Source organism: Meriones unguiculatus, chromosome 6 (assembly GCF_030254825.1).
Source record: "Meriones unguiculatus strain TT.TT164.6M chromosome 6, Bangor_MerUng_6.1, whole genome shotgun sequence".
NCBI classification, from domain to species: domain Eukaryota; kingdom Metazoa; phylum Chordata; class Mammalia; order Rodentia; family Muridae; genus Meriones; species Meriones unguiculatus.
This window is the reverse complement of record NC_083354.1, coordinates 16,395,370-16,421,826: the sequence shown is the minus strand read 5'-3', so window position 1 is coordinate 16,421,826 and position 26,457 is coordinate 16,395,370. Positions and strand designations below refer to the sequence as shown.

Below are 26,457 nucleotides of genomic sequence, written 5' to 3'. Positions count from 1 at the left end.
AAATAAACCCTTTCCTCCCCAACTTGCTTTTCGGTCGTGGTGTGTCATGCCAGCATAGAAACTTGAACTACGCCAACCCGTCGGTAGGAAAGCCCTCTCTCTGGTGCACACAGCTGCCTTTCTTACACTCCGCCCAGGACAGAGGACTGCTGTGTCACCAGCAGCGACTCAGAGCCTTTAACGATGAGACCACCCCAAAGAGGCCCGTGCGTCTGTTAAATTAATAGACAAAATTGAGTTTCGTTCAAAATGAGCAAGGTGGAAAGGGTGGGGGTGAGGGATCCCTGATATGTGACAAATTAATTTGAAAATATTCTCAAAGGAGTTAGATATTTGAGAATATCTAACTCCAAGCTAGCCTAACCATCTCTTTGTATATTCAAATACGATTGTGTTCATTCCAAATGTCCCCCTCATCCTCGGGTTTTCCTGATCCTACTTTAGTCTACAGGCAGTGGTAGTTGGGTAGGATCTCTAAGGGAAAAAAATTAAGCCCGTAAGTTTGTATGCTCTAGCTTCATAGTTTGCCTTCCCTCCAGAATGCCATTATAACTACAGCAAAAGGATAAAATGACAGCAAATGTGAGCACCGCTCTCCCTAACCGAAACCCTTTCCTGCCTCTCTACAAGGTCACTTGTTGCGCTCGACATTTAAAAATAAATCGCGGTAGCTACACATGACATTCGCCATCTTCCTCATTCGACTGTGGAGCTCAGTGGCACCAACCACATCCCTGTGCTGTGACGATCTCCAACATGCCTGTCCGTGGGAGGCATCAGACTGGAGCATCAGCCAACCACCCGTTCCCACCAACTCCCCAGCCCCAAATAACATTCTCGTTACGACTCTGAGTGACTGCACCGAGGCCCTCATGTACGTCTTTTTAGCCGGGCTTGTTTGGTTTCCTAGAACCTCTGCATAAGTTATTTGTCTATTGCTGTAAAGAAGCACCGTGACCAGGGCTGTGAATGAAAATGTTTAATCGGGGCGTTGCTTACAGGTTCAGAGGGTGTCTCCATGATCACCTTATTGGGCAGCACGGCGGCAGGCAGGCATGGTGCTGGAGCAGCGGCTGAGAGGCAGGGAGAGAGGGAAGAGAGGGATCTTGAGAGTCTAGGCCTGGTGTGAAAGCTCAAAGCCCACCCCCAGTGATGCACCTCCTCCAACTAGCACACACCCCCAAAACTTTCCTAAACAGTTCCACCACTTGGAGGACCGAGTGTTCAAAACCTGAGCTTGTGGGGGGCCATTCTTATTCAAATCACCACAGATGCCTTTAGGCTCACTCAGGCTGTAAGGTGTGACAGGACTTCATTGTATATGCACCCGACATTCTGTTTCTTTTATTCACCCAGTGATGGGTATTTGAGTGGCTTCTGCTTTTCCAGCTGTTGTAACGTTGTTGTTTTTCTCCAGTGGTTTCCTAACGGGGGTGAAGTGCTGTCCAATGCTTCTGATTTCTCTGATCATTAATGATGTTGAACATTTTTTTTCAGTATCTCTTGACCATTTTTATATCTTCCTTAAGAATGCGTCTATTTAAGTCAGTTTCAAATTTTAATTTATTGTTTTATTGTATTTAAATTGTCAATATCAATTCTTTGTCATGTAACTTACTTAAAATAAGTTTATTTTAAATAACATTATTTATATTAAAAACTAATATTATATTATATATTATCTCCTATTAAATGAGCTGTTTTCTTGTTATTGTTTTTTACTTTGTTGACTGCTTTTGGATGCTTAGACATTTTCAATTTTGATAGTTCGATTTGTTTATTGTTACTTCTCTTGTCCGTGTTTGTGGTGTCATATTATTGTCAAATATGGTATCATAAGATTTCCCTTCTAAGAGTTTTATAGTTTTAGCTCAGGGCTGGAGGCAGCTCCGTAGTTGAAAGCACTTTCTGCTCTTGCAGATGATCTGGGTTCAGTGGCCAGCACCACGTAGTGTCTGGCACATGGCTGTAACTCTATTCCTGGGGTGTCTGACACTCTTCTGGCCTCCTTGGGCTCTTGATGCACACTCACAAACACACGCACACACACACACACACACACACACGCAGGCAAACACACATACACATAAAATAAAAGTAATTGTTTTGTTGTTTTGTTTTAAATCCAATTTTCTGTTTATCTTTCTTTTTCTCCCATAGATTTTTTTTCAGCTTTGGCTGACCTGGATTCATTTTGTAGACAGGCGTGGGCCACTGCACCTAGCTTCTCCCATAAATTTTTATTGTTGAAGAAAGCAGATTAGTTGGAATCGCTGGGTTTCTTAAATTGTGAAATGATTCCATCCCCAATAGTGTTAATAAAGGCATTGCTCTGTTTCTTGCTGGTCCTAGAATTTGGCAGTGCAGATTTGTTTTCAACTTAATGTTTTTCACCTGTTATAAACTATATACAGAACAAGCCTTACCATTGTATGCATTAAACAAATACTTATTCAGTGGCAGTGACTACATTTACAGCGCTTTGTTTTGGTTTGGTTTGTTTGGTTGGTTTGTTTGGTTTTTCAAGACAGGGTTTATCTGCGTAGACGTGGCTGTCCCGGACTTGCTTTGTAGACCAGGCTGGCCTCGAACTCACCGAGTTCCACCTGCCTCTGCCTCCCCAAGTGCTGGAACTACAGGTGTGCACTGCCACCCCCTGCTTGATTTTAGTCTTTCGATCATGTAGCTCACTTGAAATCAGTAAAAGAAGAAAAAACACATCTCGGGCAATCAAAACGACGACAAACGAACCCATTGGTTCTATAAGATAGAGAAGTGTACAATGTGGGGAAATTTAAAACATGAGCAATCGAGAGAAATGAAGATTTAAAAAGAACTTTTGAAACAGAAAAGGTTGTCAGTCTAGTTAGGTGTGTTTTCTAAAAGTCACCTGTAGCGCACGGTATGACACAGAACAGTAGGCTCCCAGGGCTGCTTCTGGCTCCTGCAGCGGCAGCTGCGGTGGGAAGAGGTGTGGGGAACAGGTGCTCTTAGAGATCTGCGGCTGCCGCGGTGCACTTGCCTGGCAAGCATGAGGCCTCAGGTTCCACTCAGAGCACTGCACAGCCAGGCACACTCGTGCCTGTCTGTAATCCCAGCACTTGGAGGTGCAGACAGCAGGATCAGTAGTTCGAGATTAGCTGCAGCTAGTTGAATACCAGCCTGGGCTACGTGAGACCCCGTCTTTACAAAAACAACACACCTCAGAAGCAACTGATCTTCAGACAAAGAATTCGTGTAGCCTAGCTCGCTTATTAAAAAGGAGATCCCTTTCTCGGGTGTTCCCACTTTAACAGCTTCACTTTCTCAAACAGTGCTACCATTAAGTTTTGGGTACAAAAAGAAACAATTCTGCACAAAGGTGCCTTTGGGTTTTCACACAGCAATCTGAAAAGGTGCCAAGGTTCGCTTACTTGAATGCACACTTCCAGAGCGATTCAAGGCACGTGAGCTCATCTCGCCCAGTCCTAATGAACTAGAGTGTCGAAGCAATCAGAGAAGCACCATTTGCTGCAGTAAACGTAATTACCACTCATCCCTCGGAGGGGATCATAAAAAGCGACAAAGAGGTTTTGTTATGTTAGAGGTCTCAAGCAAATAATCTAAATACAATCTCTGCCACCACTTCATTTGCTGATGTCAGATATTAAAGAGCTTTCCCCCTCACTACTCTGTGCTTTGATGGGTTTTTTTTTTTTTTTTTTTTTTTTTGGCTGTTAGAATTTTTATTTCCATTTACGATGAACACGACCGTAATTAGACAGGAAGGGGTATAACTGAAAGGCCAGGGCTTGGCTTGGCATTTATCAAAGTGGTGAGCCAGGCCAAAAGTGGTGGCACACACTTTTAGCTGCGGCAGAGGCAGAGGCAGAGGCAGGCAGATCTCTAGAGCCCAGACTTGTCTACATAACGAGTTCTGGGCCATTCAGGGCTACAAAGTGAGACCATGTATCAAGAAATAAAAAAAAAAAAAAGTTAAGCTGAGAAATTCCTTATAAGAGGTGTGCTGAAGGCAAACAGAGGCAGTCTCATTTATCAACGCCTGGAAGTACCATCCAGACAGAAGCTAGATGGGTGGAGGGGAGTCCATCAATGTTTCACAAATTTGGGGTGTTAGGATAGAACAGGCGTGGGTTAATAAGGAGAGGACAGAGTCTCTAAGAAGTCACATTCCGACAACCTGGGCCAAAGCCAACTATATGTGCATTAAAACTTCATGACCATAGTGACTCCCCAAGAACAGGAAGAAACAGGTCATCCCATGTTCCCCTGGAGTAGCGGTCTTAGCATGCTACAAAACCAGAATTGCACCGAAGAAAGACAAATTCAAGTGCAAGAAATAGCTAAAGGAGCTCTGTGAGAAACAGCTAAAGGAGCTCTGTGAGAACCTCCCACTTACGCTCTGGTTTCTCTTCAGATCACACAAATCTTTCCCCCCTTACTAAAGGTTTCCGTGGAGAAGAACAACCCTGAGCCTTAACCGGGTCTTACCTCAGTCTTTGCGCCAGCGGGGCTGGTAACGCCAGAGATGGGGCAGGGCCAGCCCCTCGTGGCTGCCTGTCGCTCCAGCCCCAGAGGTAACAAACCGCGCCGGCCTCCAGGGCCAGGCGAGCACAGGCACATAATCAGAGGAAGAGCAGCTCTCGGGGCTGGAGAGAGGCAAGGCCTCTAAGAGCCCCCGGCTGCTCTTCTGAGGACCCACGGTCAGTTCTCGGCACCCACATGGTAGCTCACAACCCTCTGTAACTCCAGAGGATCCGATGGCCTCTTTTGGCCTGTGTAAGCGCCTGCATGCACAGGGTACACAGACGCACACTCAGGCACACACACGTAAAAACAGAAGACATACTAAAGAAAGAGAAATGGGAAGGAAGAGATATTTTATATGTCAAACTGGCATGAAGAAAATAAATGTTTATCCAATCCATAGTTTGTAAAGTATGAAAAGATTTTAAAGACAATTAAACATTATTTTTTTTTTACCTGTAAGCTTAACAAAGATGAAAAAGCTTACTTACTATTATCCCCTGTTGGTGGGGAGCAGCCAGGCGACTATCCCACCAAGTGCTAATATGTGAGCTCATCAAAGCTGGGGAATACCAACTGACTGTTTTTTAAGCTCCAAGAACGAACATGTAAATACCACATTTAAAAAGTACAGTTGTATTTATAACCAAAGGAAGACTACGTAGGTGGAATTCCAACAAAGCGTGTCTAGGACCTAGGGGCTGCTTGTTAGAAAGCGCTTATGAAGAACGAACCATGCTGTCCTCCCCGACTCGAAGACGTGACCCGGTTCATCCTTTGTGGCCTGAGCGTCGGTGGAACCAGTTTTTGGATTTTTTTTTTTTTCTTCGAGACAGGGTTTCTCTGTCTCCCTGGCTGCCCTGGACTCGCTCTGTAGACCAGGCTGGCCTCGAACTCACAGGGATCCGCCTGCCTCTGCCTCCCTGAGTGCTGGGATCACAGGCGTGCACCACCGCACCCTGCCGTGTACCTAGTTCTTACCAACCGTTCAGAAAGACATGGTTTAGAAGCAGGTAAGAGACAACCTTCGAAGTTATTACGGAAAGAAAAACTGCATTAGTGGCAGCAATCGAGACTTCATGGCGTTGCTGAGCGGCAGCCGCCTGGATTAAGAGGAAGGAGAAGAGAACCCGAGGTGCAGATCCACACAAATGTCTCCATCCAGGCTCTGACTAGCCAAGGAACGCCATATTCAAATAGTGACGGAACAAACGGGCACCCGAGGTTTAAGCAGTGAACCCGGACACTCCGAAGGGGGCAGGAGGCAGATCCTTGTCAGTTTGAGACCAGCCTGGTCTACATAGTGAGTTCCAGGCCTGCCAAGACTACCCACAGAGATGTCCCCTCAAAACAAGACAAGACAAAGCAAAAACAATGTGCTAAAATAGATTATTTGTATTCAAACTATCCCGGAAACAAAATCTGAACATAGGTGAAAGGTGAAGCTCAGGGCTGAGTGACATGGCTTGGTTGACAGTGTTTGTGTAGCTGGTAGGTTCAGTCCCCAGCATTGTAAACCAGAATTGTCCCAGCATGTAAAAGGCGAGGGAGGAGGATCCAAACTCGAGCTCATCCTTTCTGGGCTAGCCTGGGCTACCTGAGACCCAGGGTTTGGGGGTTTGGGTTTTCTTAAGCTGTTATGTTTGACATTGTGATAAAGAAGGGTTTTTCTCCCAGAAGAACCCTAATTCTCTTTTCCCTCTGAAAGAACCCTAGAGAATCTACTTAAATCAAAACAGAAATATGCAAGAAGCAAGGTGAGGTGGCGCACACCTTTAGTCCCCACACTAGGGAGGCAGGGGCAGGAGGATCTCTGAATTTGAGGCCAGCCTGGTCTACAGAGCGAGTTTCAGGCCAGCCAGGGGAACTCTGTCTTAACAAAACCAAATCAAGCAAAACAATCTCCAAAAGTCTGCCCACAAGCTGGGCACAATATTTTAAATAATACATGTAATGTGAACAAAATTTTACAACTCAGTAGCAGAATGCAACATGAATATATTTATTAAAAATATGTAAGCAGAGAAGTTACGCAAATGGATTCTAAGTGCATGAAAAAATGTTCAAGATGCCATGTTGTGGTAAGACATGAACTGTCTCAGACATCATCACATCATTCACACAGGAAAAAATCCAAACAAACCTAAAATCAACAGCTCTTTTAAATATTGGTTTATGTACCTGTGTGTGTGCATGTGTGTGTATGTGTGCGTGTGTGTGTGTGTGTGTGTGCGTGTGTGTGTGTGTTTTGAAACAGTGTTTCCTACAACCAGGGCTGGCCTCAAACTCACTGTGTAGCCAAAGCTGACCTTGAACTCCTGATATTCCTGCCTCAGCTTCCTGGGTGCAGGGATTACAAACATGAGCCGCTTGGCTTTAATTTAATGGACACATAAAATTAATATAATTTATGGGGTACCACATGGTGTTTCAACATTTGTATTCATTGTGTAATATTCAAATCAGGGCAAACATCTGTCTCTGTAAGCACTCCTTATTCTCTTGTGGTGAAAACACTTGAATTTTTATTTTTATTAATGTTTTGCATTTTTATGCGTAGGAGTGTTTTGCATGCATGTATGTATGCAGACAGACCACATGTGTGCCCGATGCCCACAGAGGACAGAAAATGGCATTGGATCTCTTGGGACTGAACTTAGAGAGTGCTGGGAAATTGAACCCGGGTCCTCTGCAAGGGCAGCCAGTTCCCTGAACCTCCGAGGGGCTCTCTAGCACCATCTTTTAGGGTGTTTGTTTTGTTTTAAACGTGCAGCACATTGTCATTACTCATGGCCTCTCTCTGCAACAGAACACTAAAGCGTACTTCCCCTGCCTGTACTCATGGCCACTGACCATTCCTGCGAGCCTGGAATGATTTCATGTCTCAAATGGGTTTTTATGTACCCGTTGGCCTTTTGCGGGTCTCTTTTTGAGAGCTATCTATTTAGTTCTACATTATTTTTTATTCAGGTTATTATCGTTTTCATTTACACCATGGAGTACAGTTTGTGCTATCGGCCCTCTGTCTTAGTGCAGTCTGAAGGCATTTTCTCTTATTCTGCCGCACAGAACTGTTTTAGCTTGATTAAAAAAAAAATTCATTTGTATAGTTTTTCTTTCACTGTCTGTGACTATGGGGTCTTCTCCAAAAGATTCTTAGTCACTCTAGTGTCCTTAAACATTCACTCCTTGTTTTTTTCTTGTAGTTCCATAGACTCGTGTCTTTACTTTAAGAAGTCTTTAAAACTTTTTTTAGGTGATTTTTATATATGATGAGAGATAGGTGCCTAATTTCCTTCTTCCTCGTGTGGATATCTGATTTTTCCAGCACATTTAGAACAGATTAACTTTCTTAATGTGGACATCTTTTGTGCCTTTGCTGAAGAGTCGTGGGTGCTAAGTGTGGGTTTACTCGTAGGCTGTCTGTTCTGTTCTGATGTGCCATGTGTGTTTTGTATGCCAGCGCCACACTGTCTCAGTTTCTGTATCTTAGTAAGTATATGTTGAAATCAGCTGGTGTAAGGGCCTATTTGTCTCAGCTCAAGATTGCTTTAATCACGTGGGGTGCTTTGCGAGGCCATGCAATTTTTTAGCCTTTGCTTCTAGCTCTAAGAAGAATGTAGCTGGTGTTTTGATAGAGTCCATTGACCTTGTAGGCCACACTGATCGGTATGACTGTTTTAACAATATTGATTCTGCCAACCCATGAACACAGGATGAATATTCTTAATAATCACCAACATTTTGGGCATTTGTGTTGTGGGCATCTTTCTCTTCGTTGGTTAAGATTAAAGCTGTATATGTTTTGTAACTATTGAGCACGGGATTGCTTTTCTTATTTCCTTCCCACGTAGTTCTCTATTAGCGACCTGGCTGAATGTGTCATTCTGTAGGTCTTTGCTGGAGTTCCCAGGGCTCTCTCTCGTCAACTGTAGCGGTGATGACCTGGTGACTTATTTTCCAACTTGGATGCCTTCTTTCCCGTGTTTTGCCTAATTGCGCTGGCTTGCACTTCCAGTTCGGTTTTGCAAAGGTAGTGAAAGTGGGCATCCTGGTTGGCTGAGAAAGCATTCATTTTCGCTACATTCAATATGATGTTGACTTATGGGATATGGCCTTTCAAAAACAAAACCAACAAGCTGTGTTCTTGCTTTGCTTAATTTTTTATCAGACAGAACTGTTAAATTCTAGCAACTGCCTTCTCTGCCTTTCTTGAGAGAATCACGTGTCTTTGTCCTGTTGATATGAGTAGTCAATGATCAAGAGTTATTGTTCCAGGACAAAGGGATAAAATGAAGCAACCAAAGACAATCAATCTACATTGCAGTCTGCTGGGAGGAATGAAGAGTTATCAAAAGTTGACAAGCTGAGCTGGTGGTGCACAACTTTAATCCTGGCAATCAGAGAGGCAGAGGCAGGCAGATCACTGTGAGTTTGAGGCCAGCCTGGTCTACAGAGCAAGTCCAGGACAGCCAAGGATACACAGAGAAACTGTCTCAAAACAAACAAACAAACAAACAAACAAAGAACTCTGAGAACATTTCCATTCATTCATTCATTCACCTGTCCATTCATTCATTCTTCTTCCAATGTCAACACTAGTCAGTGTGAGAGGGAAAAAAAAAAGCTGGATAGGGAATGGTGCTTCCCTCCCTCACACAATTTGCAATCCAGGATGGAGAGGCAGAAATAAGCTGCCTGATGAAGTGTGATGAGCGTCACAGTGGAAGAACGAGCAGAGAGGGAGGGAGACATCTGTGCCCTGGAGGACTGTGTGCCCCTCGACCTGATGATGGCCAGCGTCACAGCTGCAAGGCTATGGTTAGACCGTCGCAGCAACAGCCAGAGAGCAAGACGAGGCCAAGGCAGGAACCGTCCCGTTGCGGTTCACAGGTGCTGAAGCAAGCGTGGAGGAGATGTAAGAGGAAGCTGCAGCCAGGTGTGAGGGGTAAACATGCCTTCAAAGGCAAGAAGAAGCAACATGAGCGAGCCGGGTGGCTGCTTTGCTGAAATTAAGCTCACCTTCAAACTGCCAGGACCGCAAGCCTTCTCCATGGTCTTGCCAGGCGGTGGTATTTGCCAGGGGTGGAGCATTGATGTGGACATGGAAGGAAGCGTTGAGAATCACATGACTGGAGGTCAAAGTTGAACCGCTGTAAGAAGCAAGCCGGAGCTTTGATTAAGCTCTTATTTAGGCAGCGCTTTCTCACATGTTCATACTTCATACTCTTAAAAAAGGCAATGCGGGGGCTGGGAGATGACTCAGTCAGTACAGGGCTTGCTATGCCATCATGGGGACTGGAGTCGAGAGCCCCAGCACTCCCTCAGAAGCCTGGCAGCGCACACCTGTCCTTGCACACTTTGGAGGGAGAGATAAGTGAGTCTGTGGGGCTTGCGGGCCAGTCAGGCTAGCCAAGTCAGCAAGCTCCAGGTACAATGAGGCCTCTGTCCCCCTCTGCTCTCTGTCCATCCCTCTTTCCATCCCTGTCTCTAGTCTGTTTTCCTGGTCCTTTTATTCTGGGGTCTGGGTCAGCTAGCTGCAGACCTCCCCTTTCCATGGCTTTCATTGCTCTAGCAGAGATAAACCCGGTCAGCATATTATGAAACACAGTGGCTTCACAATGCTGCTTCTCAAGCAGCAGAAGCGTTCAACACTTTGCACAGAACTTTGGATCTAGCGGTTAGGGGCATGCATGTTTGTGTGGGGATGTGTAGATATTTTGGGGACAAGAAAGCACTTCCTGCAAAGCACTTCCAATCCATCACCTGGATTGGCATGCTGCAAAGAGGGGCTGGCCACGGTCTAACCTCTACCATCTTAATGTCTAATATGGTTGTGTCACCTGCAGATTTTCTGGCAGGAAATAGCTATGCTTAAGCGGGCTTTTGAGGTACAATGTTCTTTTGTCAGAAATCCTCATGATAAGATCTATTAAAGCTGAAATTTCTGGCTGGGTGTGTGGTTGGCACACTCCTGTAATCCCAGCACTAGGGAGGCAGAGGCAGGCAGATCTCTGTGAGTTCCAGGCCAGTCTACAGAGCAAGTCCAGGCCAGCCAAGGAGAGCAGCTGAGGAGGACGTGCACAGGCAGCACACAGGCGCACACAGCTGTATAGACACACACATGCTATACACACACACAAGATGTAGTAAGGCTTTGGGGTGTGGCTCAGGCAGTAGAGTGCCTGCCTAGCACACACGAAACCCGGGTTGACCCCCAGGGCTACACAAATAGAGCATGATGGTGCAAGCCTGTAACCCCCGAATGTGAAAGGCAGAAGCAGGAAATCCGGGCGTTCAAGGTCACCTTCAACCACATAATCAAACAACACAACATTTCATTCATAAAATCAACCCATATCTTGAAGAGCTCATAGCTTGCTGTCTTGAGAATAATTAATATTTGACACTTTCAGTGAATTAAAGAGCTAAAATGCAAATGTAGTAAACCCCCAGGACTCTGTGAGGGTGACTTTAACTAAGACTCCTAGCAATGGGGCATACAGAGCCTAAACCAGCCATTTCCTGTAACCACGAAAGACTTCCAACGGAGGGACTGGGATTCCAACCCAGCACAAAACCTCTGACTTACAATTTGTCTTGAACACAAGACGTACAGGGATGAAGACGGAGCAGAAATTTAGGGAAGGGCCAACCAATGGCTGGTTCAACTTGAACCCCACTCCATGAGAGGCGTGCCACTATTACTGATATTCTGTTATACTTGCAGACAGGAGCCTAGCACAATTGTCATCAGAGGCTTCACCCAGCAACTGACGGAAACACACACAGAGAGCCGCAGCCAAATATTAGGTGGAGCTTGGAGAATTCTGCAGAAGAGGAGGAGGAAGGACTGTAGGAGCCAAAGGGTTCAAAGACACCACAAGAAAAAAAAATCACAGAGTCAACTAATCTGGGTCCGTTGGGGCTCACAGAAACTGAGCTACCAACCACGGAGCATCCATGGGATGGGACCTTGGCCCTCCACACATATGTTACAGTTAATCAGTTAATTAAAAATAGTGTACGATGATGGGTTTGTTGCAAGATTTGATCCATGGTTTTCAGGCAGAAAGGTTTTTGTTAGAATCTGGATGTTTCCCATGTCCCGCCGTCTTTGACTAGCTCCAAATAATCATTCCCACGTGGCCATTTCTGGAGATGTGGATTCCTAGCCCACTCTGTGAATTCTAAGCGATGTTTTAGAAGGCACCTAGCAGATAATTCTGGGTGTCAGCCTGCCTGGGGGAACTCAGGTTCTCTCAGCGCAGGCAGAAAACCTGCACTGTGACAGGGAACACTTAGCGAGTGGAATCCGATCCCTGCGTGGTCTCTGGTTGGCAGAGTCGGGAGGCACAAGTAAAGAATGATGCTAATTTGCTCTGATCTTGCAGAAGCAAAACTCTGGGCCAAGAACTGACGATAACAGCTTTTCCAGCTGGGCCCTGGGACCGAGGCTGCAGTTAAAGCCAGGGCACCTTTCTCCTCTTGCTCCACCCCTCCTGTAAAGCAATGGAAGCCTAAAATTCTCACCCTCCAATGCTCCCGAGGGTCTTTGCTTCATGGGCAAAGGGCGAGCAGAGTTACGTTTAAAACTGACACCTTAGACGGGTCCTCTGGAAAAGCACATACAGCAGCGCGTCCTGCGGGAGGGGTCGTCAGAAAGGCCTGAGGACTGGAACCGTGGCTCGAGCTCTGGCGCTGAGGGAGTATTTACAGCTGCTGGCAGCCGAGGGGCTGAGCCACCTCCATGCAGTCACGGGAAATAAGATCTGGAAGCCAACAGAGCGCCTTGAGAATCCTGAGCGCGTGTCTCCTCTCCCGAGCGGGTCTCCCCTTTATCTGACAGTTGCTGTGTACAAAGTAAGTTAACCCAGCGCCTTGGGTGAGCGAAAAGCCAAACGGGATCCACGGAAGCGTCATCCATCTGTGACTTGGGCACGGCTCTTGCATATTAGCACAGATCCCAACAAGCGGCCAGAGGGCTGTTTGAGCTTGGATTATGTTTGCTGTGCTCCAAAGCTAAGGTACAATCTGGCCCAGGATCCCTGCGGCCTAACTAATGCCGTAATGAACTGCGACAGCGTGATGGGCCCAGCTTCCAACCCAATTCCCAGGCTGTTCTGTTCTGGGAAGAGATCTGCAAAGCGGAAATGGGGGTCCGTGTAATGAGTCCCACTCAGAAATGACAGATTTCATTGTAAAGTCACCTGTAAATGAATCGAGCTAACGACGCCTTAAACTACTCCTCTGCTCCTGAAGTTATCTTTGAGAGTCTTATTGTCAAGAAAACATGATGGGTTTATTAAATACCCTATAGGCCACTGTTCTAGAAATGCCTGCTGTATCTTACACAGTTTTTTTTTTTTTATTTAATCTGAGTTATATGTATGCCACTGCAGCTTCAAAACATCTGGGTACGGCGATTTTTTTTTCTACCCTGCACCTGTGAAGGTAAGCACACACATAAACAAAAAAGAAAAAAGAAAAGAAATTAAATCTTCCGCAGAGCTGGGGGTGGGGAGAGAGCGCAGGCAGCCGTGAAGCTCCAGGGAGCAGAGTGACAGGCACTGAGCTGTAAACAACCTTGAGAGACATTTAATTCTTATGACAAGTGCCCGCGGTGGCACCTCACACGGACTCAGCATATGCACACACTTCAGAGAAGAGCCACACAGGATTTCATGCAAATGCAAAACAGGAAGGAAGGGAGAGCTCCGGAGCAGCAGTCTCCCATAAATAGCCATGCAGATCAGGGCGAGCTCTGTAGTAATTATCTTGATTTCTCAGAATTTTTTGCCACTCCGAAAGAGATCTTTAGCGCCTCCCGCTTTTTTATAATTACAGCTGCTGTTTCAGCCACTGCTGGAGGTTTGGTGGCTATGACCCTGTATTTACCAGGAGGCTGTTCTGCAGCCGAGCAGATGACCACACCGCCTTGGTGGGCCCAGCTTTGTCACTTCACGATCAAATCAAAATTTCAGAGGGCAGCCATTCATCATCCCGTGACAGCCGCGTCTCCACCGTGGCTTGTAACTTCTAGAGTCTGGCGCCGTGGGGCCCCCCTGTACCGAGTTGGTGACGTGCCTGGGACACCAGAGCTGAACACAGACACGGCAGGAAAGATGAGAAACCAAACCTGCAACAACCCGGACAACGGACCCTCTGCAAATGAAGAACGCCACGTGTTCAGATCACGTTCTTTCTCCGAGTGTGTTCAGGGGCTGCAGTGGAGGTGTAGGGTGACGGTCCCAAAAGGCCTCTCTCCAGAAGCAGATGAAAGTCTCCAAGATGCAGCTGAGACTCCAACTGGAGTCACCATCTTGATTTCAGTCCAGTGAGCAAAAAACCTCGTACAGCTGGCCTGTGTCTGGATTCCTCAGCCACAAACAACGAGCCAGTACAGGTTGCTGCTTTAAGGCAGAAAACGCTCATCTGTCAGGCAGCAACAGAAAAAGAAAATACAACCACAGATCCAAAGCCTGGGTCTAAAGCCAGGTGTGGTAGTACATAACCATAGTCGCAGTTTTCAGGAGGTTGAGGCCGGAGGATTTGATGAGCCAGCCTGCCTTCATCTTGTGCTTGAAAGCCATCTTATACTAAAGATAAACTAGGCTCATTCCTGTTTATGATTGAACCCTTTTCTCAAGGCTGGGGCTATGCATCCTTAACTACAAATGGTTCTATACTGTTTGTTCCAGGAAACAGCAACTGTGTCTTGTCTCAAAAAGTTGTAAAGACCATCTTGCAACTCTCCCTTGTTTCAAAAGGTTGTTATGACCAACTTGTTAGGGCCACCTTGTTAAGTTCTCCTCCTATGACCCCGCCTATTTGCCTGACCAACGCTCCATTTGGAAACCCCCTACCCATGAACTATAACAACCAAGGCTGACCTATCAAACCCCATCTTAGGGGCAAGCAGCCCATGGTTATGAATAATAATAATAAATGCCTGCTTTAATTAATTTGGCCATGATGATTTGGGTTGGTGGTCTTTCTCCTCCTATCTTTGGGATTCACAGATTGCCTAGAGGTCAAGACCACCTTGGGCTACATAGTTAGTACTAGGTTAGCCAGGCCGGAATAGGAGGCTCCTGTCTCAAAGGAGGGAGGGGAGAAGGGAGAAAAGAAGAGAAGGAGGAGGACAGAAGAAAGGAAGAAAAGTCTCGTGGCAGAACTTTCCTTCTAGGACTAGTGGCTTGTGAGCTGGATGTCGCACTGTAAAAGGATCCCACAAGCGTCAAAACTCTCTCTCACTTATATATTTATTTAATAACTTTTCAGCCTGATCCCAGCCCCTTCCTTCCCCTCCTCTCAGTCCCACCCTCATGCCCCACCCCACTCCCATCCCTCCCTCTCCTTCTCGAAGAAGGGAGGTCCCCAAGGAGTACCAACTCATAGCAAGGGTCTCTTAATCATTAGTTAAGGAATAGTGTTTCTTTTCTCTCTGTCTCTTTTCTTTTTTTCTATGGAAAACACAGTGCAGTGTCTCCCCTGTTGCAGTCATGGCTCAGGCATGCTTCTGTAGCATGGTTCAAGTCCAGCCTTTCGTGTCTGGGGAGACTGGGTTCTGTGGTCTGCTCCTTGGGGCCTCTAGGAATTCTGGACTTGGCTCATGAAAATAGAGACAAACAGGATCTTTAGAGTGTTAAACAAAGTAAAGCCAGCAAACACCTTCCGGATTTGTCCGGTCGGATTGAGTTACTTTGTGACAGTCGCCAGGTAACTGTTGGCCTTCCTCTGCTAAGCACCCACACACACCTGGGGCAGCCCCGCCTTTTCACAGCCCCCCAACAGGTAAGAACTCTGCTCCACTGCAGGCCCTGCCCACACTTTGAAACACTTTATCAAATTCCCCCCATTGCTCTTCTCTTCTGAGACCCCAGGGTGCAGATCCGAAGGAGAAACTGAATTCTAGACTCCATTTACTTTCTACCCAGCGAAGAACAAGTGCTTTCCTGGGCAGTGTTTTCTTACGTGCACAATACAGAAGGGGTTTTAAGTCTCACCAAGACTTCTATCGGGTCTCAGACTCTAAACGGGTAGGTGTTTTCAACACTGTAAAATCTCCGTCTGGGAAGTTTAGAGCCTTGTAGCTCTTTCACTGCCGAAGGTCTGGCCTTCCACGAGCGCCCTCTCACCCTTTGGCTGGGGAAAATATATTCAGACTGACCCAACGAAATAGAAATAACGTCTCTCCCTTTAGACAGCACAATACCTTCGTAGGGAAATGTTCGGTCCTTTGTCTTTCTTAGTTCGGTCTTAGGGCCTTGCTATGTCAGTCAGGCTGACCTGGAACCTCAGCTTCTCTGGGATGGTCTCCTGTGTTTGGAACAGGGCAACTGGCTTTTGTCATGTGATGTCACGATGAAGAAAGGAGTCGGTGACCGACTCCTTAGATTGCTGTGTCCTCTGGCTCCTGCCTCTCCTGGGCGCCATTCAGTCATCTGCCTCTTGGTTCTGCAGACTGTCCTAAGGCCTGGGCACACAGGGTCAGAGAAGAGGTAGTGTAGGCACTGGAGGATTATGTGGTCTCCGCTGAAATCACCCACTTCTGCAGCTCCAGGGCAACTGTTCACCACAGCGAAAGGAGGGGGTGTTCATTTACAAGAAAAAAGGTCTGTCCCACAGGCCGTATTTCATCTGTTCCTAACACAACATTGTCATTAATACACAGGGATCCAAATGGCACCTACTGGCTCCTTGGTCCAAGCGGTCCCACTCCCACCCTGTGCTGTGACGTCACCTTAGAGTTCCAGGGGAAAGCTTCAGGAGCCCCACCTCAGAGCCAGGTCACGTGGTAACAAAAGCGGGCTCCAGAGTCCTTCTGTGTGCCTCGCCTTGTGTTCTGAAGAGGGTGGCGTGGAGCTTTGGCCCCTAGCATCGCAGACACGACCGCCTTAATGGAAGCGGCAGCTGTGGCCACCCACAGTCAGCCCTCAACATCCGACCTGCTGACCCTTCCTCTGAGGAGACGCTGGGGAGGGTCGGTGGGCCTCCGCTAAGAATCCGGACACTGTGTCCTGCCCCGGCCCAGCATCCAGCTGTGCGTCCCTCTGTCCCAGCAGCGGGTGGTGCCGGGAGGTGCTGCAGTGTGCGGAGCGTGGGAGGTAAGTTAGCAGGCGAGGGACAGACCTTGCAGTTGTAGAAAAAGCCCTCATCCACGCTGAGGTAAGATTCTTTTTTTTTTTTTTTTTGGTGACGCAGTTGTTTTAGGGGTCACGAGACCCCCAATAAACTCACTGGTTCACTAAGCTAGACTTGGGTCGAATGCTTATTTTGGTTTGTCCCTGGCACCCTATTTAGGGTGAATAAAGTGTTTCACATCTATCCAGGGCAAGATTTCGCAACACTTGGTGCCCCACATAGGGACAAGGCAGAGCCACAGACTGTTTGGGAAGAGGGGTGACATTGTTCCTGCTGTGGGAGAGAAGACACGGGCTCCTGACGCGCTCATCCGTGTAGCGGGGCGTGGAGCGTCCCCTTGCTGTAGTACCAGCTGATCCCTGACCCCACCGGGTGCTGTGACACGAAAGGGGGCTGAGCAGTCTTCCCAGAGGGACCGGCAACATGAACCATCTGGCGGGGGGCTGGGCCGGGGGTCTCGGTGGGCTGATTTTCCTCTAAAACCTACGAATCCTTGATAGATGGGGTTCACCAGCCTGAGGAAGGTTGATGAACCGGAGGGCACATGGCAGTTTCTGGACATGGCGTGCATGGAGCCGGGTTGCCAGGGAGCGCAGGCAGACCTTCCACGGCACCTGCTGTGCAGCGAGATGTCAACGGAGAGCGAGCTTGATGCCTAGAGTAAGAAGCAGAAAATGAGGCGTGAGGCGGTTCCCCACAGCAGCCTCCAAACTGGCAACATTAGTGGAAGAAAAGGGAGCCGGAGATGGAGATGCTGGCATGGCATTTCTTAATGACAAGGCAACACAGAAAAAAAGACCATGCTCTACTTCTGTTGTAATACTTCCTGTGACCCCCAAACCTAAAGCTTCCTTAACTGGAGGGGGGTGGGAAGGTGAGGAGGGGGGTTGGGTAGGTAGGTAGGGTGGGGAGGGGGGGTTGGGGGTCAAGGTCCCCCTCAGGCGAGAACCATGCAGGGCACCCAGAGACCCCATGTTGAATTGAGAATGTCTTGGCTGTCTCCATTTGGACCTATGTGGAGGCCAGAGTCAGGTGTGCCTTGGTTCTGGCGGCTCCCAGGAGCATCGACATCAGTGGGTATCAGCTGGCATAGATAGACAGGGTAAGCTGGACCTACGGATAGGCACTCCCCTGCCCCATTCCTAATAAGTCGTGCAAGTTTCTTCCTTGAGCGTGGAGACGGTTTGTGCAACCAGGAGCCCTTTTGGCAGTCAGGTGTGGCTGAGGGAGAGGCATCTCTGGCCCAGAGACCACAGAGTGCCCTGTGGTTTTAGCTGGACATTTCTGTAACCATCCTGAGTAAATTACTTCCCCAGGAAAAGAGTGTTGAAAGGGAGATGGAGGGGGAAAAGAGACCTCTGCAGCCCACTGATCCTTTCTCTCATCATCTTAGTGTGAGAAGGGTCTTTCTCTCCTGAAGCTTCTTTTTCTACTGTATTCTTCCTCAGCATAAGGCAACGTGCTTCCTGGTGTAGCTGTGGAGTAAGCATATACACACATGCATGTGTGTCTGTGTATATGTGTGTGTATGTGCGCGCACATGTGGGTGAGAAAGAACACAACGAGAGAATCTTCTGTGTAACATGAGAGCTTTCAGTTGGTTCCTCCCGACTTAACTGTTAACAAGCTCAAAGGGAAGAATTCTGAAATCCTGCGGTGATAAAATCGTTGGATTCGAGGACTGGCATCTTTTGTGCAAAACTCCATATTCTAAATATCAAAAGCCTCATGTGTGAACTCTTTCCCTCTCTGTGCAGGTTGGGAAGTAACCACATTCCCCCCCAACACTCACAACGAAGCTTTTGCTCACATGAGTCCAGGAGGAAGTCCACATTCACAAAGCAAATGAAGTAAACACGTCAATATATTTTCTAAATATCACCTCTGTTATCATGAAAGGAGAAAGCAGAGTAAGGCACAGCATGAAATAAGCAGGAAAAAAAAAAACAGCCTTGTTCTAAAGCAGGTATGCTTTGAGATGCTTGTCAGGGTCCTCAAAAAACTGCTGTGAAATGTAGATCTGATTTTTTTAAAATGGGGTTGAGAAAAGCTGGCATCTTCAGGTGTTTTTAATGACCTTTGAAGGTCTGGGTTCTTGGGGCTGGAGACCACAGCAGGTAGGAGAGAGTCACTGTTGTCAGCATACACGTGGGGTAGCTCAAGATATCCTTCACGTCACTACTTCTGGTCCCCTCAGGCGCGTGCGCACACACACACACACACACACACACACACACGAGCTAGAGCTTTCTCCACACAGGTCTTTGTGCTTTATTATTTCAGTGTTAGATATTATTTAGCAGTTGTTGCAATCCTAAATGGCATCATGTTCACGATCATATTTTCTCCTTAATTATTATTGGTATAATGGGCACACTGTGGGGTTTTTATGAATTGCTGTTGCATTTGCCAGATCTCTAGAAATCCGTTTTGATTTTTAGAATTCTGGCTGGCTGATGAGCAGCCAGGCTTTCCATTCTGTGTTGTAACCCAGGATGTTTAAGCAGCCTGCGTCTTTTCCCACTCCTTGAATCTCCTTTCACGTGGTGGGAATCGGTGTTTCTAGAAAGTTTGCAGGAACTTGCCTGATTCTTGAGCTAGAGGAAGGTTTTTGTTTATATGGAAGAGTGAAATATGTTTCCAATTTCATTGAGTCTATTTTCATTGTATATTTTATCCTGGATCAAGGTTGGTGCTGTATTCGTTCTAACACATTGGTTTTGCCTGTATTTTACACACTAGTTTGTACATATGTCTACATAATTTCACATCTATATTTTTTCTGTGTCTTATTTGCAGTGTACGTGTGTGTGTGCATGTAACACACATACATGCAGGAACACGTCATAGCATTCACACGGAGGCCAGAGGACAGCTTGTGAGAGTCAGCACTCCTCTTCTAGCATATGGGTCCAAGGGATGGAACTCCGATCTCATGTTTGGCAGCATGTGCCTTTACCCGCTGAGTCCCACGGGCCTTTGCAATGTCTTTTGTTGTTGTAGTTGTTTTTGCTAGAAGCTTGTCTGGTTGGCTGATCTTTTAAAATTTAGGTTTTGCTTCAGCTGTATTTCTGTGTGTGTGTGTGTGTGTGTGTGGGTGTGCATTTGTGTGGGTGTGCCTCAGTGAGTGTGTGGCAATCAAGTCAATCTGGGGAGCCTTCTCTCTGCTCTCCATTTTACTTTAGGAATTCGGGAGTACAGATCCGTACCATCTTAGTTGGTGTTTTCTGTAGGCTCTGGAGATCAAACGCTAGTCACCAGGCTTGCATGGCAAGCGCTTTGATTTGGCTGAGCCCTCTCTCGGGCTCCACCAACAAAGTGTTCAAAAGCTGCTTGGATGTAAGTCTTGTAGCTAACACACAGTCTGGAGAGAGACAAGACTATATAGGCGTATGTGAGTATTTGTATGCGTATGTGAAGCTTGCAAGCGTGTGTGCCTTTCAGGAGCTAGAGCAGGTGGGTACCACACTGCTCTGTGTGGGACACCAGCAGACGGTTGATGAAAGAGAAGAGAAAACTCCTCATGTCACCTCTGAACCGCTGCCCTGACAGGACAGCAAACTCTAGACTTCTGGTGGCTGGGGAGATATTTGAAGCCCATGTGATTCTCTTTCTAACGGTTCTTGCTTTGTGTTAACTAACCTCAAATTCCCCAGAAACTCCGGTGTAATGTACAGCCCACATCAATGTTGGCCGGGCCCGAAGCTAACTTTGGTTTTTTAATGCCCATGAATACTCCTGGGACTCTTAGACATATTTTGAGAGTTTGACTTGGCCAAAGAAATCCCTGTAATTAAGCAGGAGACGAGCCCGGGGCCATTGTCTTTTGGGTATTAAAAGTTAACATGGCTTAATCAGTGAGTCGGCGGCTTTTGTTATTTCCGTGCTGTTTGTATTTAGAAAGATGTTACTATCCATAGGTTTTTTCCACAGTCTCGTGTAGCTGTGTTATACCACCTGCACTGGCTATTTAACAACCCACCATTCACACTGTGTAACAGTCCAAAATACCAATCACCCACAGCCGGAAAGAATTAATACATTTGAAGAGTTAGGTATTCGCCCACCAGCGTGCTGCCTTATCAGGCTCCATTTACTTAACGGGAAAGTATCCAAACATTTAAGTATGCAAATGTGTAAAGCCAAATGAGACATCGTTTAATTCTTTTATTGTCTTACAGTGAAAGAGAGCAAATGAGCAAGCGGATGGCTTCGTGCCAGTTATTTTCAGTGCGTTGTCTTTCGTGCTAAGGTATCGCCCAAAGCAAACCCCTCCCTCACATTCTAGCAGCAGCAATAACATGAATATTTTAGGGGCTGTGCGATTTCTTTTGCGGGTTATGGTTGGAAATAAAAATTTTAGGTTGCAAGTGCTTTGGCAAATAAGGTAATAAACTGTCAGGACTAAGACTCTGTGTGGCTCTGGTCCCAAATCTGTTCCTAAAAGACAAAAGACGTGGCTCAGACGTGACAAGTTCCATCCCCAGCTCCACACCAACCAAGCGTGGGTGCGCTAGAATGCACCCAGCACTTGGGAGGTGAAAGCAACAGGATCAGAAGTTCAAGGTCAACTTGGCTACATAGCAAGTTTGAGGTGGGCCCGGGATATGTGAAACTTATCTTTCTGTAAAGCAAGCAAGGAAGGGGTGGGGGGAGAGAAGATGGAGGGAAGGAGAGAGAGGGAGGAAAGAAACTTGGATATCTGAGGCCTGGAAAGTGTCACACCCCCTGCCTATCTTTCTACATTAATCTTTTTCCTCACTGCTTGTCACTCAGCCCACATCTGCAGTGACGGGTGCTCCTCCGTATGGTAGGCCAGTGGGTATTTTAGAGTAACTATGTGGTGGAATGCCGAGGCCAGCAACCACACAGGACAGCGACAGCAGGGATAGAACTCGGTGCTCAAGAGAACAAGGCTGACTAGGCCCAAGGTCCTGGGCATGCCAGCTCTGTTTCCTCTCTGCTTAAAAACAGGAGCAAAACGCTGACCTAGCCCAAGTGGTTCTGGAACCGGGGGCCTCAGCACAGTGCTTTACAGATTCGTCCTTGCAGGCGACCATTTTAATAACAGTCTTGGTTCCACGGGGAACAGACATTGTTTTGGGTAGATGAAGTTGACTCACCTGCCAGGCCAATCCCTGGAACCATGCCAGGAGAGGCTCCTGTCTTCGCCTTGACCTTTCTGTTGGAAAATAAATAAAGCTGTGTGCAAGCATGAGGACCTAAGTTAGATCCATAGTACCCCTTGTGAGGAGTTGGGGTAGGTGGCGCTGAGGAGGCGGGAAGAGCCTTTGGCCTTGTGGACCGCTCCGTCGAGCCAATCAGCAAGCTCCAGGGTCAGCGAGCCCCTTTCTCAGGAGTGGAGGGTGGTGAGAAAGCTCAGCCTGTGCGGGTACTCGCTGGCAAGCCCAAAGACCAGAGCTTGATTCCAGGGACCCACACGGTGGAAAGGAGAGAACAGACGCCTGCAAACCGTCTTCTGACCTCCACGTGCACAGGTTGGTATTAAAAACGACTAAAGTGCTGGCCGGAGAGATGGCTCAGAAGTTAAGAGCACTGGCTGCCCTTCCAGAGGTCCTGAGTTCAATTCCCAGCAACCACATGGTGGCTCACAACTGTCTATAATGAGATCTGGCGCCCTCTTCTGGCGTGCAGGTGTACATGCAGGCAGAACATTGTATACTGAATGAATGAAGAGTGAATGAAAATTAAACAACAACAAAAGCAGAACACAAGAAAGATGCTGAGCATTGACCTCTGGCCTCTACAGGCACATGCTATGCGCACAAACACACACACACACACACACACACACACACACACACACACTTAAACTGTCAGAACACAGATCTATATCCCTAAAACCCAATGGTCACCTTTTAAAGGGCCAGAGCCACATCATGATAGGGAGCAGGGAATGCAGCTCTCCACGGGACAGAGAGTTAAGTCACTCGCCCCTGGCTAAGGCCTTGCCAGGCCCCGGAGGAAGAGAATCCAGGCAGTGCTGAGGAGACTTAACAAACTATGGGCAGATGGCAACAGTGGAGAATTCCCCCCTTTCAGTGGGATTCGGGGAAGAGGGAGGGAGCATGGGACTGGGGGAAGTTGATGGAGGGGGCTCCAATCGGGATATATAGTGAATAAACTGAAGAAAAAAAGTTAAAATCAAGAAGAACTTTTAGATCAAAACAAAACAAAACAAACGCCAGTCTGTGCAGTGACTGTACTGTGCCTCCACAGCTTGCTCTTTGTGATTCCTGGCTCCTCCATGCTCTTGTCACATACAGTCTGTTGAACTAAATTCCATGATATAAAACTTACCGTCTGCCCCACAAAACTTAGAAAAGTATGATTTTTTTTTTCCTTTTTCTTAGAATTTGTGCAGGGCAGTTGCTCTGGAGGCTCATTCCAGTGAACCTATTCTACCCTCCCTCACTCTCTCACCCCTGGCCATCCCTCTCACCCCTCCCCCCCTCTTAATGAAGTTCCTTAATATTATTTCGTTTGTGTGATGTTTTGTCTGCCTGTTGCCTGTGTGCTGTGTGCATGCCTGGTGCCCACTGAGGTCAGAAGAAGCTGTTGGATACCCTAAAACTAGAGTTAAGGGTGGTGAACCACCATTTGGGTTCTGGGGACTTAGTCTTCTCCAAGAACCACATCCCCTGCCCTGACATTTTGGGTTGTGAAGGGAAGCCTCTCCGTGTGGTGCTTAGATCTCTCCATGTTGTAGTGTTTCTGTCTCGTGCTCTTCGTCTGCCTCTAGGTACAGCCTGGCTCCGAGCTCGGCCCCTTCTCCTAACGGATGCGTGCTCTGAAGGGAACTGCTGCCTGCCTGGACCAACCGCTCCTGTTTCATTGTCACTTTTTAAAAATTACGTTTAACACAGACATGAACACACATGAACATGTGTGCGCACGTGAAGATGGTGGGAGGCAGCCAGAAGGTTAGAAAAATCATCAACCAACAACAACAAAATCTCATATGTCCAGACATCCATTAGACCTTGAATTTTTAGATATATTATATATATATTAAAAATGTAGTCCAAAGTTATATAATCTAAAGTAAAACCATAAATACTTTTGGCTAATTTCACTTTTACTTCTTGCTAATAAAAACCAAAAATTAAATGCAAGACAGCACGTTAACTGACTGTATTTCCTGTCCCCTCCTGCACTCCCTTCTCACTAGAGGAAGCCTAGCTGCCCTGAGGCCTGCAGAAGGAGGCCCAGGCTGCCTCCTCTTCCTCATGCCTGCTTTCCTGGGTCCGGGAAACCGTTCTAGAAGCCATTTCTACCGCGTGACCCTTCTGCTCTATCCAGAGGAGGCTGGTTAACAAACCCTCTCCAGGAAGGCTTGCTCGGCCAGTCCCACCTGGACGCCGGCTTCTGCAGAGCTGTTTGCGAAGGTTTGATTGGCTTTGGGGTACCGCTTAGGTGCTCTGCCAGCCGCGGGCAGCTTAGTTTCCCTTTCCCTGGATCTTAGAGCAGCGCCCTGGGTCGGAGCGCCATCTGCCGGTACAAGTGCTCAGCACAGCCAGCTACAGGGCAGCATTTCCGCGCACTCTGTAATTGACTGTGCTCCAGCCAATTCAGACTTCAGGCCCGTTTTAGTAAGGAAATAAGTGAAACGGCCACCTCCAGAGGGTGGGTAGGAATCCTGGCTGTTTTGCCACACAGCTTAATATATATATATATATATATATATATATATATATATATATATATACATATATATATATATATAAACTCATAATATATATATAAACTCATGCATGAGGTGAAGAGCCAGAAACAGACGGGTGTTGGGATGGGTTAGGTCATGAAGAAGGCTGGCTGGTTTGTCTGTTTACTCCAGGACATTCATTCTTCTATAAGGTGTCCTTGACGTCACGAAACCCGAGGGAGCACAGACGCTCAGTGCAGAGAGCAGAGTGATACTGGCGACCGTTAATCCCCAACGGGATGTCATTTTCAGTCTATTAAATATTTGCTCAACCTAATCAATCTTAACTTGTCTGATCTTTTCTTTCTTTTTTTTTTTTTTTTAATTGCCTTGTGGGTAGATGTAAATAAAACACACAGAATCTGCTCTCTGGATCGGCAGAAAACTTCGCTTTGCCCACACAGGGGCCTATGTGGATAACGGGGTCATTAGCGACCAAACAGATGATGCCTCGGCCTCCCGGGCGGCCGAGAGCCCCTCGGTTCCAGCAGAGAGGTGGGCTCAGGACTTGTCACTGGCTCCTGCTTGTACTTAATCTTCCTGTTTATTCTTGCTTCATTAGAGTCAATCTCCGCAGGGCAGACTGTCATCCGAGCTCGGCCCGTCCTGCTGTCTGCGCTCTCCAGAGAGCGTGCTTCATCCTGATAAACGGGCTGTGAGCCGAGCACGTGACCGGACGTGACTGAACTCCTTAAGGTGAACAGATGACACAGGGGCGCCCCTCCCACACCTGCCCAGCAGAATCTGTTAGGCGGGGACCCTTGCCGTCCTCTCAATGGGGATAGTACTTTCTCAAAAGACGGGCATCAGACTGTCTGAACAGAGATAGAGGATGCTTATTTTTATCGGCGTGTGCTCGAGGCCCTTCAGGTTGGCTGGTGTCATTCATGCGCCAGGCGCCTCTCTGGGGATTCAGTGTCATGCTAGGCTTTCCTGCTAGGAACTGCAGACAAAGCCACTGTCTGTGCTGGGTGCTTCCTCATTGCTCTGACCAAGGATCAGACCATCCTGCTTCCTCAACATCTCAACATGAGAAATCAAGAAAGGCCTCGAAGGCTGAACCCTTTCAGTACCGGCTAGAGGTCCTGCTTGTGGGCTAGTTGGCCAGCCCAATGGACCACTGTGGGCTCCGGCCGCCCTTCAGTTTTCTTGGTGGTAAGAGCATCAGAAGTGGACTGACAGTTCAGCCGGCAAGGCACAGTCTCCACACTCAAAAATCTCAACTCCCCACCCTTTCTCTCAGCACCAGCCTCCCACCTTGGACCCATCTTGTTTCTTGCCTCCTCTCAGAATGTATCATTTAACACTTTATTCTTCTCAATCTTCAAATGGAATCGCTCCCCGTATGACGTGTCATGTGCGTCTTTGACGGCAGCCCACGGGACCAACAGATGGTTGAAGTTCACTAATTTAGGGACTAGAGACAGGACTTTGTGGAAATTGTAATGCATCTTCTTCACAGAATAAGGGACTATCCTAAGTGAAGGTTCTCTGCTGGGTGCTGTTGGGAGACAGACATCGGAGAGGCCAGACCTCAGGCCTTTTTCTGAAGACTGACAAAGAGGGTGTGTTAATTCCTCACCAAAGGAGGAACCCTCTAGGGAAGAAGAAGGTACAGCTAGAAAGAGCTCAGGTAGGGGGAAAACAGCAGGTCAGCTGAGGCACTTGGTTGATTTTATGGGGGCAGCAGCATCTGAACTCAGTCATAAAGGGTTTGCTTTGTCGGCTGAGTACTTTGATCTTATCATTGTTCTTTCAAGGTCTGTGGCATAAATGTGTAGGAGAGTCTGTAGAGCCATTTCAGAAGTTGTTGAAGCCAGCGATCAGTAACATCAGGTTTTCAAATCAAGCTTCCTAACACAATCCGATCCACCAATATGCTAATTTGATGCTCACATGATAAGGAATAATGGGATGAAAACATTAAAATGTCTTTGTTTTCTAGAATCAAACCTCCATGTCTCTGTAAGGGTTGAAGCTTTTCAGTTTCACAAGGTCCCATTTATTGATTGTTGCTCTTAGTGCCTGAGCTGTTGGTGTTCTGTTCAGGAAGTTGT

The 26,457-nt window shown here is 47.2% G+C and overlaps 1 long non-coding RNA gene and 1 other non-coding gene across 2 annotated transcripts; one reads left to right on the top strand and one right to left on the bottom strand.

Annotated features, from left to right (window-relative positions):
• Positions 1–964: 964 nt before the first annotated feature.
• Positions 965–13,945, bottom strand: LOC132654595 (uncharacterized). The gene is made up of 3 exons (XR_009592227.1): positions 13,667–13,945; positions 9,550–9,680; positions 965–1,073 (listed from the first exon to the last, which is right to left on the bottom strand). It is a non-coding gene; the product is annotated as an uncharacterized LOC132654595 (long non-coding RNA).
• LOC132655023 (U5 spliceosomal RNA) lies at positions 4,398–4,519 on the top strand. The gene has a single exon (XR_009592606.1). It is a non-coding gene; the product is annotated as a U5 spliceosomal RNA (small nuclear RNA).
• Positions 13,946–26,457: the final 12,512 nt, after the last annotated feature.